Here is an 18,097-nt window from a genome sequence, read left to right as displayed (position 1 = left end):
CAGTATTAACCTTAAATGTAAAAGGCATAAATGCCCCAATTAAAAGACACAGACTGGCAAAGTGGATAAAGAGTCAAGACCCATAGGTGTGCTGTATTCAGGAGACCCATCTCACGTGCAAAGACACACATAGGCACAAAATAAAGGGTTGGAGTAATATTTACCAAGCAAATGGGAAGTAAAAAAATATATAATTGAAATTGGTCTCAAACTACACTTTTGTCCAGTTATCTGATATTGTGTTTGTGTGTTGGTGATTGTTGTATATGTTTGTGTTTATTTCTAAACACTTATCTGTCATCTACACACATTAGCAAACTGATTAGTAAACTACATCTCCTTGGTATACTGATGACAAATTAGAAAATTCTCTGAAAAAAGTAAAGTATAGAAAATAAGATAGTTCCTAGTTTTAACAAATTGGACTGTATTATGTCTTACGATAATAAAAGTATTTTAGAATCTAGATCTACTGAATACTTACTATATCCTAGATACCAGTTTAATTATTCAAAGTAATCTCCAAAATAATTACTCTAAAATAGTAAATATTATCATTTTTTAGAATTGAAGAAACTTAGACTTAAAATGGTCAGTTTTCCTAAGTTTACAAGTTATTGACTATTGGAACTAAGAATCAAACCTAGTGAAGCTGGTTTTGAGATATTTAGTCTCTCAAAACTCTCCTTTTATATGACAGGAAGATATTTAAATAAATTAATAAAAATCTATTAATTCTTAAGAACCAGAAAGAATATCCTCAGCAAATCAAATTTTTGGGGTTCTTAAAAGTTACAAGGAAGATAGCACTAAATTGATTTAATCAAAAAATATTAGAGTTAATAGTGGTCATTTTCAAATAAACCCCAAAGAAGCTGCATGCTCAGTGTAAACAAATAGAAGATTGACACTTGGAAATGGAGTAATAATCAAAATAATTAATTAAAAATCTGTTTAGAACAGCTGGCCCCATTGGGTTTATCTCCTCTCCCACAGTGTGGCCAACAGCCATGGCTTTGGTACGCAGATAAGCAGCCAAAAAATGCTTCCTATAAAAACTGGATGATGCTTCTGGGAAAGGATTCTAGTGTGAATGTTTGGGCATGTAAAGAAAGAAGTTTGACAGTGAGGTAAATCCATAATTCCAGAACTCCACAAACATTACTAAGGGAAAATAAGGAGATATTGTCTGCTCAGCTTAAGAGGAAAATATGTTGACTTTCCCCTACACTTTGACTCTTTGTGTAGTTAATTTTGGTTTGAAGTAAGGTGCAGAGAGAGCAGTTAAATGACCAGGCTTGCTCAATTGTAAATAGCCCAGTTAATTTTTATAATTATACTTTTATAACAATCATCAAAGGAATGAACTGGGCTATTTCTTAGAGCCTTCCACAATTAGAATAGGTTAAATAATATGGATTAATGAGCACCATTTTTTTGCATTGCTGTGATTATGCCAATAGGTAAAATACAGATATGAGTCTCAAGAGTTTTTTAAACTCCCAAGTTTTCTTCAAGTTCTTTAACTTAACACTCATATTAAGTTCTCTGTTCAAAGCCCACCCAAATGTTACCCATCCCTTACCCACCCAATGTAGAACTAACAAGCTCAAATCTAGGTTACACCTGGATTATGTATTAATAATACATTCTTCATTTCCATGCAGTATATTTATTTATAAAATTATTAGTATAAGGAGAGGGTCTCATTTGCAACAAGGAGAAATCACATTTATACCATCAATTTTTTTTATCAAGAATGTATTTAAATTCTATCTGTCATGGGTTCATTGCACTTAATATGATCAAAATCACAGAGATGTAGACTATTTGGAGCTTTCTTATAGTCTCTTACTTGTATTATCCTCATATATTTCACATTTACTCCCTCATTCATCTCATGTAGTACTGTGGCTTAAATTGTCATGTATATGGTAATGACTTCGGCTGTCCACCTAAATCTGTTCTAGCTGTCCACCAGAATCTATTATCTCCTTCTTTCGTAATAATAGAATTACTGCTGGACATTTGACTGACCAACTGTTCTTGCAGTAAAATTGTGCCACCTTTTGCTGCATGAGGTCATACCATATAAGTTACTCATCTTTGGCCAGTGCCAAAGATGAGATAAGAAAGCTAAGTTCCTTAAAGACTTTGAAAAGAAGAGGTGATTTGCCAAACATACCTATGCTAAAAATTCTCCATTATATCCCAATCTTGAGGTAAAAACCAAAGTCATTTTAATAATGTATATAGTAATACACATTTACACATCAGCAGGACTCACTCTTTCAGTTTTCTTAGATACTGATTCAGATGGTACTTTCTGGTCCAGGCTTCCTCTGTCTATTATATTAGCATTATGCCCCTTTTGTAATTCTTACACTTTGCCCCGTCTTTATTATTTTTTCATACTTTTTCCCATATGAAATTTTCAATATGTAACTTGTTTTTGTTTCTCCTAACTTGTAAGAATGCTAGTACTAAGCTGTCATATATATTTTAAAATACAGAAAATAATTAAGCATACGTTTTAATTCTGTGGATTAAGAATTAAGGTGGAAATCAGCTGTGTTCCCATAGTATTGGCTGGGGTTATTCATGTAGCAGTACTCAGCTAGGAACTCTGCTGTAGCTAAAAAGTTCAGGGTAGCCTGGAACTACAGAGTTTCTTTCATTCTGCTTCTCATTATTCAGTGATCTATCCTGGGCATTCTTTTTTTTTTTTTTTTTTTCATTTTCATTTTAGATACAGAGGGTACATTTTATTTGAGATACAGGGGGTATTTTATCACATGGGCATAAGGCACTCAGGAGGTGAGCACAGTTCACAAGTAGTTTTTTGACCCTTGCTTCCCTCCCTCCCTCACCTCTCTAGCAGTCTACACAGTGTCAATTGTTTCCATGTTTATGTTCATGGGTGCTCAATGTTTAGCTCCCATTATAAATGAGAACACATGATATTTGGTTTTCTGTTCCTGCATTAATTTGCTTAGGATTATGACCTCTAACTCCATCCACATTGCTGCAAAGGACATAATTTTATTATATATTATGGCTGGATAGTATTCCACGGTGTATATGTACAATATTTTCTTTATTCAATCTACCATTGATAGGCACATGGGTTGATTCCCTGTCTTCGCAATTGTGAATAGCACAGTGATGAACTTATGAGTGTATGTGCCTTTTTGGTAGAATCATTTATTTATTTATTTATTTATTTTCATTTATTTATTTTTTTCGGGTATATACCCAGTAAAGGGATTACTGGGTTGAATGGGAGCTCTGTTTTAAGTTATTTGAGAAATCCCCAAACTACTTTCCATAGTGGCTCAACTAATTTACCTTCGCATAAGCAGTGCATATGTGTTCCTTTTTCTCTACAACTTTGCCAACACTTGTTAGTTTACTTTTAATAATAGCCATTTTGACTGGTGTGAAATAGTGTCTCATTGTGGATTTGATTTGAGTTAATCTGATGATTAGTGATGTCAAGCAAATATTTTTCATGTTTGTTGGCTGCTTTTCTGTCTTTTGAGAAGTGTTTGCTCATTTATTTTACCCATTTTTAATTGGGTTATTTGGTTATTGCTTGTTGAATTAAGTTTCTTACAGATTCTGAGTATCAGAACTTTGTCTGATACATAGTTTGCAAATATTTTCTCCCATTTGGTAGATTGTCTGTTTGTTCTCTTGATAGTTTCTTTTGCTGTCCAGAAGCTTTTTTTAGTTTAATTAGGTCCAGTTTGTCTATTTTTGGGGGGTAGGGGTATAATTGCTGCTGGGGACTTAGCCAAAAATTCTTTTCCAAGGCAGATGTTGAGAAGGGTAATTTTGACATGTCCTCCAAGATTTTTATACTCGGAAGTCTTGCATTTAAATATTAAATCTTGCCAGGCATGATGGCTTACACCTGTGATCCTAGCCCTTTGGGAGGTAGAGACAGGCAGATCATTTGAGCCCAGGAGTTTGAGAACAGTCTGGCAATATGGTGAAACTCTGTTTCTACAAAATAATACAAAAATGAGCAGGGCATGGTAATGTATGTCTGTGGTCCCAGCGACTCTGGTGACTGAGGTGGGAGGATCACCTGAGCCCAGTCGGTTGAGGCTGTAGTGAGCCACGATTGTACCACTGTGCACCAGTCTGGCGACAGAGTGACATCCTTTCTCAAACAAACAAACAAACAAACAAAAAAAGAAATTAAATGGATCTTAAGTTAATTTTTGTACACAGTGAAATGTAATGATCTAGTTTCATTCTTCTGCATATAGCCAGCCAGTTGTCCCAGCACCATTTATTGAATAGGGAATCCTTTCCCCATTGCATGCTATTGATGGCTTTGTCAAAGATCATATGATTGTAAGTGTACAGCCTTATATCTGAGTTTTCTATTCAGTTCCATTGGTCTATGTGTCTGTTTTTGTACCAGTATCATGCTGTTTGGTTATTATAGACTTATAGCGTAGTTTGAAGTCAGGTAGTATGATTAATTCAGTTTTAGTCATTGTGCTTAGGATTGGTTTGGATTTGGGGGACTTTTTTTTATTCCATATAAATTTTAGAATAGTTTTGTTTGTCTTGTTTGTTTTTGCTAATTCGAGAAAAATGGTGTCAGTTGTTGGATAGGAATAGTGTTAAATCTATAAATTGTTTTGGACAGAATGGCCATTTTAATATTCTTTTAACCTATGAGCATGGAATATTTTTCCAATTATTTATGTCATCTCTGACATCTTTAAGCAGTGTTTTTAGTTCTCCTTGAAGAGATCTTTCACCTCCTTATTTAGCTGTATTCTAAGGTATTTAATTTTCTTTGTGGATATTGTAAATGGGATTGTTTTCTTGATTTGAATCCCAGCCTGGGAATTATTGTTGTATAGAAATGCTACTAATTTTTGTGCTTTCATTTGATATACTGAAATTTTGCTAAACTCATTTATCATTTCTATTAGTCATTTGGTAGTGTCTTTAGGGTTTTCTACATATAAAATGATATTGTCAGCAAAAGAGATACTTTGATTTTTCTGTTTCTATTCTGATGCCTTTTATTTCTTTATCTTTCCTGATCGACCTGGCTAGAACTTACAGTACTATGTTGAATAGTAGTGGTAAGAGTGGGCATCCCTGTCTTGTTACAGTTCTAAACAGGAATAGTTCTGTCTTTTGCACATTCAATATGATATTGGCTGTAGGTTTGTCAAAGGTGGATTATTTTAAGGTATATTCCTCCAATGTCTACAATGCTGAGGATTTTATCATGAAAGAAAGTTGGATTTTATCGGTCTGGCATGGTGGCTCACATCTGTAATCCCAGCACTTTGGGAGGCCAAGGCGGGTGGATCAGGAGTTCAAGACCAGCCTGGACAACATGGTGAACCTCCGTCTCTACTGAAAATACAAAAATTAGCCGGGTGCGGTGGTGGGTGCCTGTAATCCCAGCCACTCGGGAGGCTGAGGCAGGAAAATTGCTTGAACCTGGGAGGCAGAGGTTGCAGTGAGCCAAGATTGCATCACTGCACTCCAGCCTGCGTGACAGAGCAAGACTTCGTCTAAATAAATAAATAAATAAATAAATAAATAAATAAATAAAAGTTGGATTTGTATCAACCTTCCTAGCAAGATTAGGGAAATTTTCATGAACTATATCCTCAAATATATTTTTCAAGTTGTTTATTCTCTTTTTCTCTCTCAAGAATGCCAATAAGTAGGAGATTTGTTCTATTTTCATAATCTCATATTTATCAGAGATTTTGTTCATTTTTAAATTCCTTTTTCTTTATTTTTATCTGACTGAGCTGATGCAAATAAGTGGAACTCAAGCTCTAATATTGCTTCCTCAGCTTGATCTCTTCTGCTGTTCGTAATTCTGATAGTATTCTGAAATTCTTGTAGTGACTTTCTCCTTTCCAGAAGTTCAGTTTAGTTCTTAAAATGTATTTTGTCTTTCAGATCTTACATAATTTTACTGGATTCCTTGGTTTCCCTGTATTGTGTTACCACTTTCTTCTGAATCTCGATGAGCTCTCTTGCCATCCAGATTCTGAATTCTATTTCTGGTATTTCAGTCATTTCAGACTGGTTATGAACCATTGCCAGAGAGCTAGTGGACTCGTTTGAAAGTAAGGGGACACTCTGGCTCTTTTAATTGCCAGATTTCTTGTGCTGGTTTTTTCTCATCTGGGATGGCTGGTGTTAAAGCTATGCTGTAAGTTGAGTATAGTCAGTTGATGTCATTCCTGGATACTTTCAGATGGCCAAGGTGCTGTACAGGATCTTTATTTGTGGGTGAATTATTGTACTTGGTTTTACAGGTATACGTATTAGTGGGATAATTTTTGGTGCTGTTTGGGCTGTGATCCAGTAGAAGGTGCTTAAGAGTAATGACCAGTAGCTAGGCTAATACCCAGCCATATGGCTCTTTTGTACTTCCTCATGTTTACAGGTATTTTCTGCAGTAGGGGCAGGGAGAAAGATGTTTCCCTCATCAGATCCATTCGAGGGACTTGGGGGACCCTCTCCAGTCACTGGCGCTGTGCTTGTATTTCTTTTGTTAGATGTTCCAGGCCATGGGACCCCCTCGGGCAGAGACTGTGGCAGGGAGATGTCCCACACCCTTTCTGGACCAGCCTTGTGGAGGGAGGAATGCCTTGCTCCCTCTCCAGTACAGGAACCTGCACATCTTGTCCCTCTCAGTGCTCTGAGGATAAGGGCTCCTCCTCTGCTTGAGTGCTGGCCACAGATTGCAGCTCTGTACTCCTGAACTACAGGCTGCACCCCTGGGGGCACCAGGAAATCCCATGGCTTTGGGTTGGGTTCCAGCTGCATTGGAGGATTCGGTGTACTCCTGGTTCTCTGATAATGGACTCAGGTATAGCAGTGCACTCATGCTGGGCCGTGAAGGATACTGTGCATCTGTTTTCTGGGGTAGCTAGACATGGGCCAAAGGATGGACTGGTGGACAGGAGGGCTTGCAGAACAGATCCTATCTAGTACAACAGGGAAGCCAGCCCCACTTTCTCCTGGCTCAGGTCAACTTAGGCAGTGCCTCCTGAAAAGGGATGAGGAACCTGAGGGATGGGCATCTCTGACCACTGTCTGCTGGTGCTGCCCAGCACACACAACCTCCTGGGCTCTGTGCCATCAGAGGGACTGTCGCTGCCTGCTCCCTACGGAGATCTCTCTACCAGCTCACATATCCATGGATAACGTGAGGTATCCTGCAGCTAGGATCCTGGAGTTCCATGGCAAGAGGGAACCATCCCCCAGTTCCCTCGTTCATCCCTTTTCCAGAAGCCATTTGGGGCCAGGAACTAGATCTAGTGTTTGCTAACACCGTGGAGGATTACCAGCTTCCTCTCTCTCTTCAACCTCAGCTTCAACATCACCTCTCTATACATTCTCAGCATTTTATTTTCAAAAAAACTGTCCAACTTATGGTGGTTTACAAGATGATTCAGTCTCACTTGGTGCAAGCAGCACTTTCTGGCTGCATCTAGTTGGCCATCTTGCCCTTTTATATGCAGGTATACCTCAGAAATATTGTGAGTTTGGTTCCAGACCATTGTAATGAAACAAATATCAAAATAAACCTAGTCACTTTTGTAAATATTGCTTTCCCAGTGTGTATAAAAGTTACTTTTACACTATACCATGGTCTATTAAATGTGCAATAGCGTTATGTCTAAGGAAACAATGTATATACCTTAATTTAAAAACACCTGGCCTGGCACTGTGCCTCAAGCCTGTAATCTTAGCACTTTAGGAGGACAAGGCAGAATTGTGTGAGCCCAGAAATTCAAGATCAGCCTGGCAATGTGACGAAACGCTGTCTCTATAAAAAAAAATACAAAAAATTAGCTGGGTGTGGTGACACATATCTGTGGTGCCAGCTACTCAGGAGATTGAGGTGGGAAGATCACCTGAGCCCAGGAGTTCAAGGCTTCAGTGAGTCATGATTACACCACTGCACTCCAGCCTGGGTAACAGAGTGAGACTCTGTCTCCAAAAATTAAAACAACAACAACAACAATAATAACAACACACTTTATTTCACTAACAACTGTCCAACCCTTCAGTGAGTCATAATTTTTTTGCTGTGGAAGATCTTGCCTCTATGTTGATGGCTGCTGTCTGTTCTCATTTGTGACTGCTGAAAGTTGGGGTGGTTGTGGTAATTTCTTAAAATAAGACAACAATAAAATTGGTCACATCAGTTGATTCTTCTTTTCATGAAACATTTATCTGTGGCATGTGATGCTTTTTGATAGCCTTTTACTCGCAGTATCACTTCTTTCAAAATTGGAGTCAATTCCATTCAACTCTGACACTACATGATCAGTTTATGTAACTTTTTAAACCCTTTGTTGTCATGTCGACAATGTTCATAGCATCTTTACTAGGAGTAAATTTCATCTCAACAAACCACTTTCTCTGATCATCCATAAGAAGCAATTGCTAATCTGTTCAAGTTTTATGATGAGATTGCAGCATTTTAGTCACATATTCAGGCACCACTTCTAATTCTAGGATGCTTTCTGTTTCTGCCATAACTTCAGTTACTTCCTCTACTAACGTTTTGAACCTCTCAAAGTCATGCATGACATTTGGAATCAACTTCTGTTAAATTTGATAGTTTGCCCTCCTCCCATGAATCAGAAGTGTGCTTAATGAAATCTATAATGATGAATTCTTTCCAGAAGCTTTTCACTATTTTTTGCCTAAATCCACCAGAAAATTGCTATCTATATCAACTATGATCTTATAAAATATTTTTATTAAACTATAGTACTTGAATGTCAAAATTACTCCTTGATCTATGGACTGCAGAATGCATGTGGTATTAGCAGGCATGAAAACAACGTTACCCTCCTTGTACACCTCCTTCAGAGTGCTGGGGTTTCTAGATGAATTGCCAATGAGCAGTCATACTTTGAAAGAAATGTCTTTTTTCCAAGCAGTAGGTCTCAACAGTAGACTTAAAATATTCACTAAACTGTACTGTAAATAAATACGTTGTCATCCAGGCTTTGTTCTTCCACTTATAGAGCACAGGCAGAGTATATTTGGCATATTTTTAAGAGCCTTAGGATTTTTGAGTGGTAAATAAGCATTGGCTTCAACTTGAAGTGGTCAGCTGTATTAGTCCCTAACAAGAGAGTCAGCCTGTCCTTTGAAGCTTAGATGCCGATATTGACTTCTCTCTAACAGTAAAACTCTAGATGGCATCTTCTTTTAATATAAGGCTGTTTTGTCTACATTTAATAGTCATTATTTAATATAGTCACCCTCATCAAGTAGTTAGATCTTCTGATTAACTTTCTGAAGCACTTATTGCTTCACCTTGCATTTTTATGTTATGGAGATGGCTTCTTTCCTTAAACCTCATGAACCAACCTCTATTAGTTTCCAACTTTTTTTTTCTGCAGCTTCCTCACTGTTTCAGCCTTCATAGAATTGAAGTGAGATAAAGCTTTGCCTTGAATTGGGCTGTGACTGAAGGGAGTTATGTGGCTGGTTTGATCCTCTATCCAGATTACTGAAACTTTGTCTATATCAGCAATAAGATTCAGTCACAGCCCAAATCTTTTGGGTGTTCACAGTAGTAGCACTTTTAATGTCCTTCAATAACTTTTTCTTTGCCTTCATAAGCTGGCTAATTATTTGGCACATGAGGCCTTGTTTTACCAATCTGAGCTTTCAACATGCTTTCTTCACTAAGCTTAATCATTTCTAACTTTGGATTTAAAGTGAGAGATATGTGACTCTTCTTTTTACTTGAATACTTAGAGTCCATTATAGAGTTATTCATTGGTATAATGTCAAAATTGTTGTCTCTCGGGGAATTGGGAGGCCTGAAAAGAGGGAGGGAGATGGGGAAATGGCTACTCAGTGGGGTGGTCAACAGCACACATACACCATTTATATATTAAGTTTGCTGTTTTACATGGGTATGGTTTGTGGCATCCCAAAATAATTACAATAGTAATATCAAAAATCATTGATTACAGATAACCACAACAGATATAAGAATAAAGAAAAAGTTTGAAATAATGTGAGAATTACAAATATGTGACATAGACACAAAGTGAACATGTGCTGTTAAAAAAAAAGGCACCAATAGACTTGCTTTATGCAAGGCAAAACTTCAATTTGTAAAAAACACAGTATTTATGAAGCACAATTAAGTGAAGCACAGTAAAATGAGATGGTATTTATTTTGTATTTATTTTGCAAAACAATTCTACATGTTCTTAAATCATATAATATGTCCATCTCTAGAACCAAGCGGAGCTTGTGGAAATTTTGGGGCAGCTTCCCAAAATAATCACATTTGAAAAGAAACTATATATTTGGAATTTTGCATAGGTTCTTTTGATATAATTAAACAATGAAAGTTCAAAATTGAACTTTAATTATGTTAAGAAAATAAAATTAGGCCGGGCGCGGTACCTCATGCCTATAATCCCAGCACTTTGGGAGGCCGAGGTGGGCAGATCACAAGGTCAGGAGATCCAGACCATGGTGAAACCCCGTCTCTACTAAAAATACAAAAAATTAGCTAGGTGTGGTGGCAGGTGCCTGTTGTCCCAGCTACTCAGGAGGCTGAGGCAGGAGAATGGTGTGAACCTGGGAGGTGGAGTTTGCAGTGAGCCGAGATGGCGCCACTGCACTCCAGCCTGGGGGACAGAACGAGACTCCGTCTCAAAAAAAAAAAAAAAAAGAAAAGAAAGAAAAGAAAATTTAGTTTCAGTGATGCATGGCTTGCTCCTCAGTCCCCAAAAGCAAAGAATATAAGGCAGTCATTTCTGCCATCCTATCTAATGAATAACTTGGTATATAGATTCTTGATAACATTGCTACCATTTTAATCTGGTTGGAAAGTGTGATGATAGTTAAAATTTTTAGCTGAAACTCCTGCCTTGCATGAAAACCACCAGACATTTTTATCTGTATTCCTATTTTGATAATAAAATATTTGATGATGAGCAGGTAGATATATTATTTGCATTTACCAAACCAAACAAAACAAAACAACACAAAGGCTTAAAAGATGAGATGGCTTGCCTAAAGTTGTATAGGTAGTTAGTGACAATACCAAACTAATATGCCTCATTATCTTGTGGCAATTACACTAAATTACACTCCACTCTATGTCTAAATATTAGAAAGTAGAGACATAAACATCCATATCATTTATTTTAAAGTACCGTTAATTGTTGTTCATTTATATGGTTTAATGATTTGGCTTCCCAGAATGCTGGGCTTTCTTAGCTTCCATCAGAGCACAAAGAAGTCATGAACCATACCATGCTCTGTTAACTTCAGGCCTAGTTATTAGCACTAATAACATAAGATAATAATTGCAAATAAGTGTCATTTTTGTTTGTACTTTTATTGCATATCACTTCAGCCTTTATTTCCTACCATGCTCTATGTGAATGCTTCCAAAAGAAATTTCGTGTAATATGTATTTAAAAATACATCAAGGAAATGCATTTTAAAAAGCAATGGCATTTCAGGAAATGACTGGAATTATGCAAGTTACACTCATTATGGGTATGGCTTAATTTTTCATGCATCTGTCTAACTGCTGTTTCATTTTTTTTGATGTTCCAATTGTACCCATCTGGACATATTTGAATAAATGTTCTAACTGTGTTCTATTTGTTTAAATAAGGGGAAAAATTAACATCTCTACCTGCATTATATTTCCTGTCTTTCTTCTTTATCTAGTTCAAACAAAGAAAATAAAAGTTATAACTATCTGAAAAAACAATGGAGACATTAACTGTGACATTTAAGGTAAAATAAACATCAATATTTAAAAGAAGAAAATAGTTCATATTATTTTGCAAGCCATTATTTCTGAATGTTTTAAACTTAAAAATTTAAGTAGCAAAGGTAGGCTTTATAAATAGTGAAAGGAGCAGTAATGATACAGTTATTTTTCTATAATATGACAGATTATTCAGAGATTTTTATGTTAACACCCTTTATGTGGGTTGGAAATCATTAAATATCATTGTTTTACTCAACTCAGGCTATGTTAGCACCATCTTCTTCAGGAGACCATGTCATAGCATGGCAGAAATTCATATTTAAAAACCAGGGACACTTCCCAAGGATAACTACTCATCTTTTTTCTTTTGGGCAGGTATAGCTTTAGGCAAAACTGTGAAATCTGTAAAGCGCGTTATTTAGAGCTTGTTGCATCACCTTTTCTTATTTTTCTGGAATCCAAGGTGTTTGATCTGTCCTAGAAGAACTCTTTCATTATTATTTTTTTTCTGTCTGAGGCCCTATATTACATCAGAAGAGCCAATTTTCAACCCAATAATTCTTATGATCTAGGCTTGGGGTTTTGATTTAATAAGGGTGAACTTTCATTTCCCAATTCACATTCTTGATTAGAAAGCAATCTTCCTTACCACTTCCTTGATTGATTATTTATTTATTTATTTATTTATTTATTTATTTATTTATTAGTTTCTCCTTCACAGATGGGACTGGATTTTGAGGCTTCCAGCTTTGTAACAATCTACCTCACCTGAGTAGGGACCCAAAACTGATGTATCTCCTTAAGCAGTAAAATTCTGGCCTGGCGCAGTGGCTCGAGTCTGTAATTCCAGCACTTTGGGAGACCGAGGCAGGAGAATCGCTTCAGCCCAGGAGTTTGAGAGCAGCCTGGGGAATATCGTGAAACCCCATCTCTACAAAAACATATAAAAAATTTGCTGAGCATGGTGATGCATGCCTATGTTGAGCTACCCAGGGAGGCTGAGCTAGGAAGGGATCATGGAGCCCGCAGGAGGTTGCAGTGAACCAGCGATCATACCACTGCACTGAGTATTTGGGTATTGGGAGTGATACCCTGCTCCAAACAAAAACAAAAACAAAGAAGCACAAAAGAGAAAGAAAGGAAAGAAGGAAAAGAAAGGAAGAAGCCAGGGGTAGGCTGAAGGAAGGAAGCTGAAAAGCTAATGAAGGATGAAGGAAGGAAGGAAGGATGGAAGGAGAAAGAAAAGAGAGAAAGAAAGAGAGAAAGAAAGAGAGAAAAGGAAGGAAGGAAGAAAGAAAGAAAAAAAAGAAAGAAAGAAAGAAAGAAAGAAAGAAAGAAAGAAAGAAAAAGAAAGAAAGAAAGAGAGTTATTAAGAAAGAGTTAGCTGAAGGAAGAAAGGAAGAAAGAGAAAAGAAAGAAGGAAAGGAAGGAAGGAAGGGGGAGGGGAGGGGAGGAGGGGAGGGAAGGAAGGTGAAGGAAGGGAAGGGGAAGGAAGGCCGGGAAGGAAGGTTCTATGGTCTATAGGTAGGCTTTATAGAGTGAATGGCTAACATTCCTTTGATTTTAGCTTACCATTCTCACTTTGTTATTAATACTTCTTCATTCCTATTACCCTCTCCTTTCCTGCTTTCCTTTCGCCTTCATTTGTTCCTCTTTCTTTTTCTCTTTTCTTTACTGTCTCCATTTCCTCTCCCCTTTCTTCTTCCTTTCCCCTTTTCTTCTTTCCTTTCCCCCACCCCTTCTTTTTTTTTCAATTTATCCTTCCTTTCTTTTAAATATACTATATATTTTTTAAATGATCATATTTCATCCAGCATTTCTGTGTGCTTCTGTTGTTTTTGTTGTTTGTTTTTTGTTTTGTTGTGTGTGTGTGTGTGTGTGTGTGTTTTGGGTGGTGGTGATTGTAGGCCATCATTAACTTCTTCTGGTATACAATTGAAAGTCTATTTAACCCCAAGTCAAATTTCATGTTTGTGTATCTAACTGACTCAGGGCTCTGCATTCTATGAACACGTTAACTAACTTATATTTTCCCCATTCAGAAAAGGGAAAATAATATTTTAATCTGATTAAACATGTTTACCTATATAACAAATCTGCACATGTACCCCTGAACCTAAAATAAAAGTAAAACAAATAATAAAGAAGGGAAAGAATGACTTCATCTCCAAATTGAAATCAAGGAATGACAAATGTTGGACATTTCTTAGAGTGATTCAAGATGTGGAGAAGAAATTTGGGGGCAGGTGTATTTTTAATACCGTCAATATTTCGACTACTCTAGTTAAATGTGGGGCTAATGTGTTGGCCTAAAGGAATAAGTTTATGACTGAAATATTTGAAAAGTAAAAATATTGTATTGAGCCCTTAACATGTATTAGGAACTCTTAACAACAACCCTATAAAATAAATTACCCCTATTTTAAAGTTGAGGAAATGGAGGGAATGGAGTGTAATGTGCCAACAGTCACACAGATAATAAACGGCTAAGCCAAGATCCAAACCTAGGCAATATAGCTCTGTTGTGATTAATCAATATATTGAAATGATTCTAAAGGCAAGAAAGATAAGTCAATAGAACAATTGATTCTATCACTTTCTTATATATAGATCTGATGATGTCTCTGTATTTTATCAAAGGTCAAAAGTTTTCTATGCTTAACAACAGCAATTAAAGGTAGATTGTTAGTCATCACCTTCATAGCAATTTGCCCTATCAGGGAAGGAAAAGGTGCTTTCTTCTAAGGAAAATATTATCAGGTAAGGACCTTAATTCAATAAATTGCTTGTTAATTCACAGACACCTGTCTTAGCAGCTGGCTAGAACACTGCTAGAACACTGAGACTAGATGATCCAGTATCTACATCTACCTTTGTGTCTTTTTCTTTTACAGCATGGAAAGAATGTTCAATTGCTTAGATGTGTGAAGACATGAAGCCCCATTTGATACTTTCTTTCCCTAATGAAGCATTTCTTTTTTCAACAAAATTATTTTTTGGCTTAAAGAAGTAATTCCTCTTTCTAGCTAGGCAGTCCCTATATGCCTTCATAAAGAAAGCATTGTTTGGCACCATACACCAATAAATAATACTAGACTTGAAAAATTAGTTGTCTTGCTATTACATATTTTGTGTTTTCTTAAAAGTAATCTCACATATTTTAGATGCTTACCTGGGAATACCGTGACACAAAGCCAGGTTAGTGCAGTGGCAGTATCATTTGACTGTGTATAAAAACTGTGTGGAATTTGTTTTAAGATTGTATTTCATAGACATACACCCAGGGATTCTGATTTGGTACTTCATACTAAGGGTGAGCTCCAGGAATCTACACTTACAAATTTCCTGAAAATTTGGGTACAGGCTTTTTGAAACTAATTTAAGGAGTAGTTCACATACATTTTGAGCATCTGATAAAATGATTTGTGCCCATCTAATGAAATACAGTATCTTTGTTTCCGTGTTAAGCCTAGATTTCCTTTTTTCTCTAGAGCTTCATTCATTTAAGATGGAATTCCCTAATTCTCATTCTGTTTTTCAATGCAGTGGGAAATTGCTTTGTTTTCCTTTTCTGAAGTCCACCTTCAATTTACTAGTCCCTTTATTATTCCATAACCTTTCATGTTCCCTGTTATCTTCTTAGTGGGCTAAGGGTATAGACTCTGGAGCTTGTCTTAGTTGGAATTTGGACTGTAGAAGCTGGCTGTGCAACAATAAATGGCTTAACCTCTCTTTGCTTACATTTAGTCATTTCTGAAATGGGGAGGATGATAATAGTACTTAACACATACTTTTCTTTGGAGATTAAATGATATAATACACTTCAATTAGAGCACCAGGGCATCGTAAGTGCTCAATAAATACTACTTATCATCTGATATCTAGCAACATCGTGATCGTCATCATTACCATTATATGATTTCCTACCAGGTTTGCTTCTTAGATCTTCATTCTGGAGAGAGAATCTTGTCTCTCTTTCCTAAACCCAAATAAATGAGTCTGATAGTTAAATGGTACAATACTAAAACGCATTACATTACTCTTCCATTAATTTTATTGTTATATAAGAGAGTATAAAATGCTTTTGTAGTTTAATAAATATTAATTATAAAATAAACACTCATGTAACAATAACCTGCATAGCCCTCATTGCCTATGTTCCCCTCCCTCAGATATAACTTCTATCTTGATTAATCATTCTCTCACTTTTATTTGTGGTTTTATCATATACATATTCATATTTGAAAACTGTATTGTTAGGTTTTCTGTGGCTTTGGACATTGTAAAGCTTAGCTATTCCATATACGTTACTCCATGATTCACTTCTGCTCAAAGTTATGTTTGTAAAAAACATCCATGTTCAAGGGTAAAGGAATGCTATTTTCTCTTTTCACTCCTTTGGTTTATTCCATTGTATGACTACAACAAACTACATGTTTTATTGTTGATGGATACTTGGGTCATTTAAAGTTTTCACCATTATAAACATTGATTCCATGAATGTACTTATATAAGCTTCCTTGTGCGCATATTCAAGACTTTTCTCTGCTTGCCACTAGCAGTGACATTGCTAAGATGGGTTAGGCAGATGCTTGAGTTTGATAAACAACATCAACATTTCTAATTAAAGTCATCATAGTCCATATAAGTTTGCTCAGTGTAATCTACCATCAGAATAGGAGAGTTCTTGTTGTTTCATGTCCCTGCTGTAATTTTGTAATGATGTTTCTCTTTTGCCAAAATAGCTATGTACACTTTCTTCATTATAGTTTCATCTAACCTGACCCTCATTAGTAATGAGGTTCTGCATCTTCTTGTGTGCTACCAGGTATTTGGATTTGTTCTTTTTTAGTGCCTGTTTAAAAGCCTGGCTTGTTATACATATAGCACAGTGTTTCAGTTAAACACTGTGAGGGCTGGTTTTAGATCTCTTTTGTTGAGTATATCATTCCTTCAAGTATGCATTCATTCATTCATTTTTAATATATTTTGAAGTAGTTACTGAAAGCAAAATGCTAAGTAAACTCCTTTATTTTGGAGGCAGGGTCTTGCTCTCTCACCTAGACTGGAGTATAGTGGTACAGTCACAGCTCACTGCAGCCTCAAACTCCTGGGCTCATGGTATTCTCCTACCTCTGCCTTTTGAGATGCTGGGATACAAACACACACCACCACACTTGCCTAGTCTTTATAAAAATATTGTGTTTTTCGTAGATAGGGGATGTCTTGCTATATTGACCAGTATGGTCTCAAACTCTTGCGCTCAAGCAATTTTCCCACCTTGGCCTCCCAAAGTGTTGCGATTACAGGCATGAGCCTCAGTAAACTCTTTTATACTTACCTGCACTTTGTAGTTGTTTCATGAACTTTAAATGGCTAAATGAAATTTAACCTGTTTTACCCTTTGCCTCAGTTGTCAAGACCTTGAGGCCAAATATGTTAATCATTTGGAATTTCCTGCATATCTCAGAGTCCTAATAATATACATTAGTATCTAGGCATTGGCTTCCTGTACGACAAATTGGTAAGCAATAATTTCCACCTGCAGGTAAGTTAAGGAATTTAAACATGTTTATTCACATTTTTTCATTCAAAATAAAGATAGCTTCATTGGGCCCTACATAAAAGTGCATATTCTTACAACTTAGATTACATACTTTATATGTTTTCTAATTGACAATGAGAATTAGGCACTATTTTATTGTCACTAAAATATTAATATATAGGCATAGTTGAGAATACATAATATGTGTAAAATAAAATAAAATTTCAGGACCTTCTCAATTTATAATGCTAAGGGAGAAGTTAAGCCCGAGTGACAGAATCATATATCACTTTTGCAATTCTGCTTCTTAAATGATAGATAACTCTCTTCCTCATTGTTCTTGTTCCATAAATGACTAGGAGAGACCAAAGACCAGAACTTCCCCACTTTCCAATGGAAAGTGATTGAAATATTAACATTAACAAGCTGTAATGTTTGCTTTTGGATTAACTGCCTCCTTTTAGTCCTGTACTTGACTCAGACTAGATGATACCCAAGACCCTATAACTATTACATCTTTGGTGTAGAATGTTAAATATGTCTCTCTGAAAGAAAAAGATCACCTTGACTAAACTATGTGTTATGTCTTCCATAGAAATACGTCAACATTCTGTTACACTTCCCTAAACTTTGTTTATATAAGCAATCCCAAACTTTTACTCTTTGAAACACTGATTTCCAATTTTTGGAATCTGTACTTCTTAGGCGTATCATCCTCAAACTTCGTGCTTGCATAAGCTCTCTTTAAACTAGATTCTGACAATTTC

Source organism: Papio anubis, chromosome X (genome assembly GCF_008728515.1).
Source record: "Papio anubis isolate 15944 chromosome X, Panubis1.0, whole genome shotgun sequence".
In the NCBI taxonomy this organism is placed as follows: Eukaryota; Metazoa; Chordata; class Mammalia; order Primates; family Cercopithecidae; genus Papio; species Papio anubis.
The sequence above is the reverse complement of the archived record's forward strand: the minus strand, read 5'-3'. Positions refer to the sequence as shown.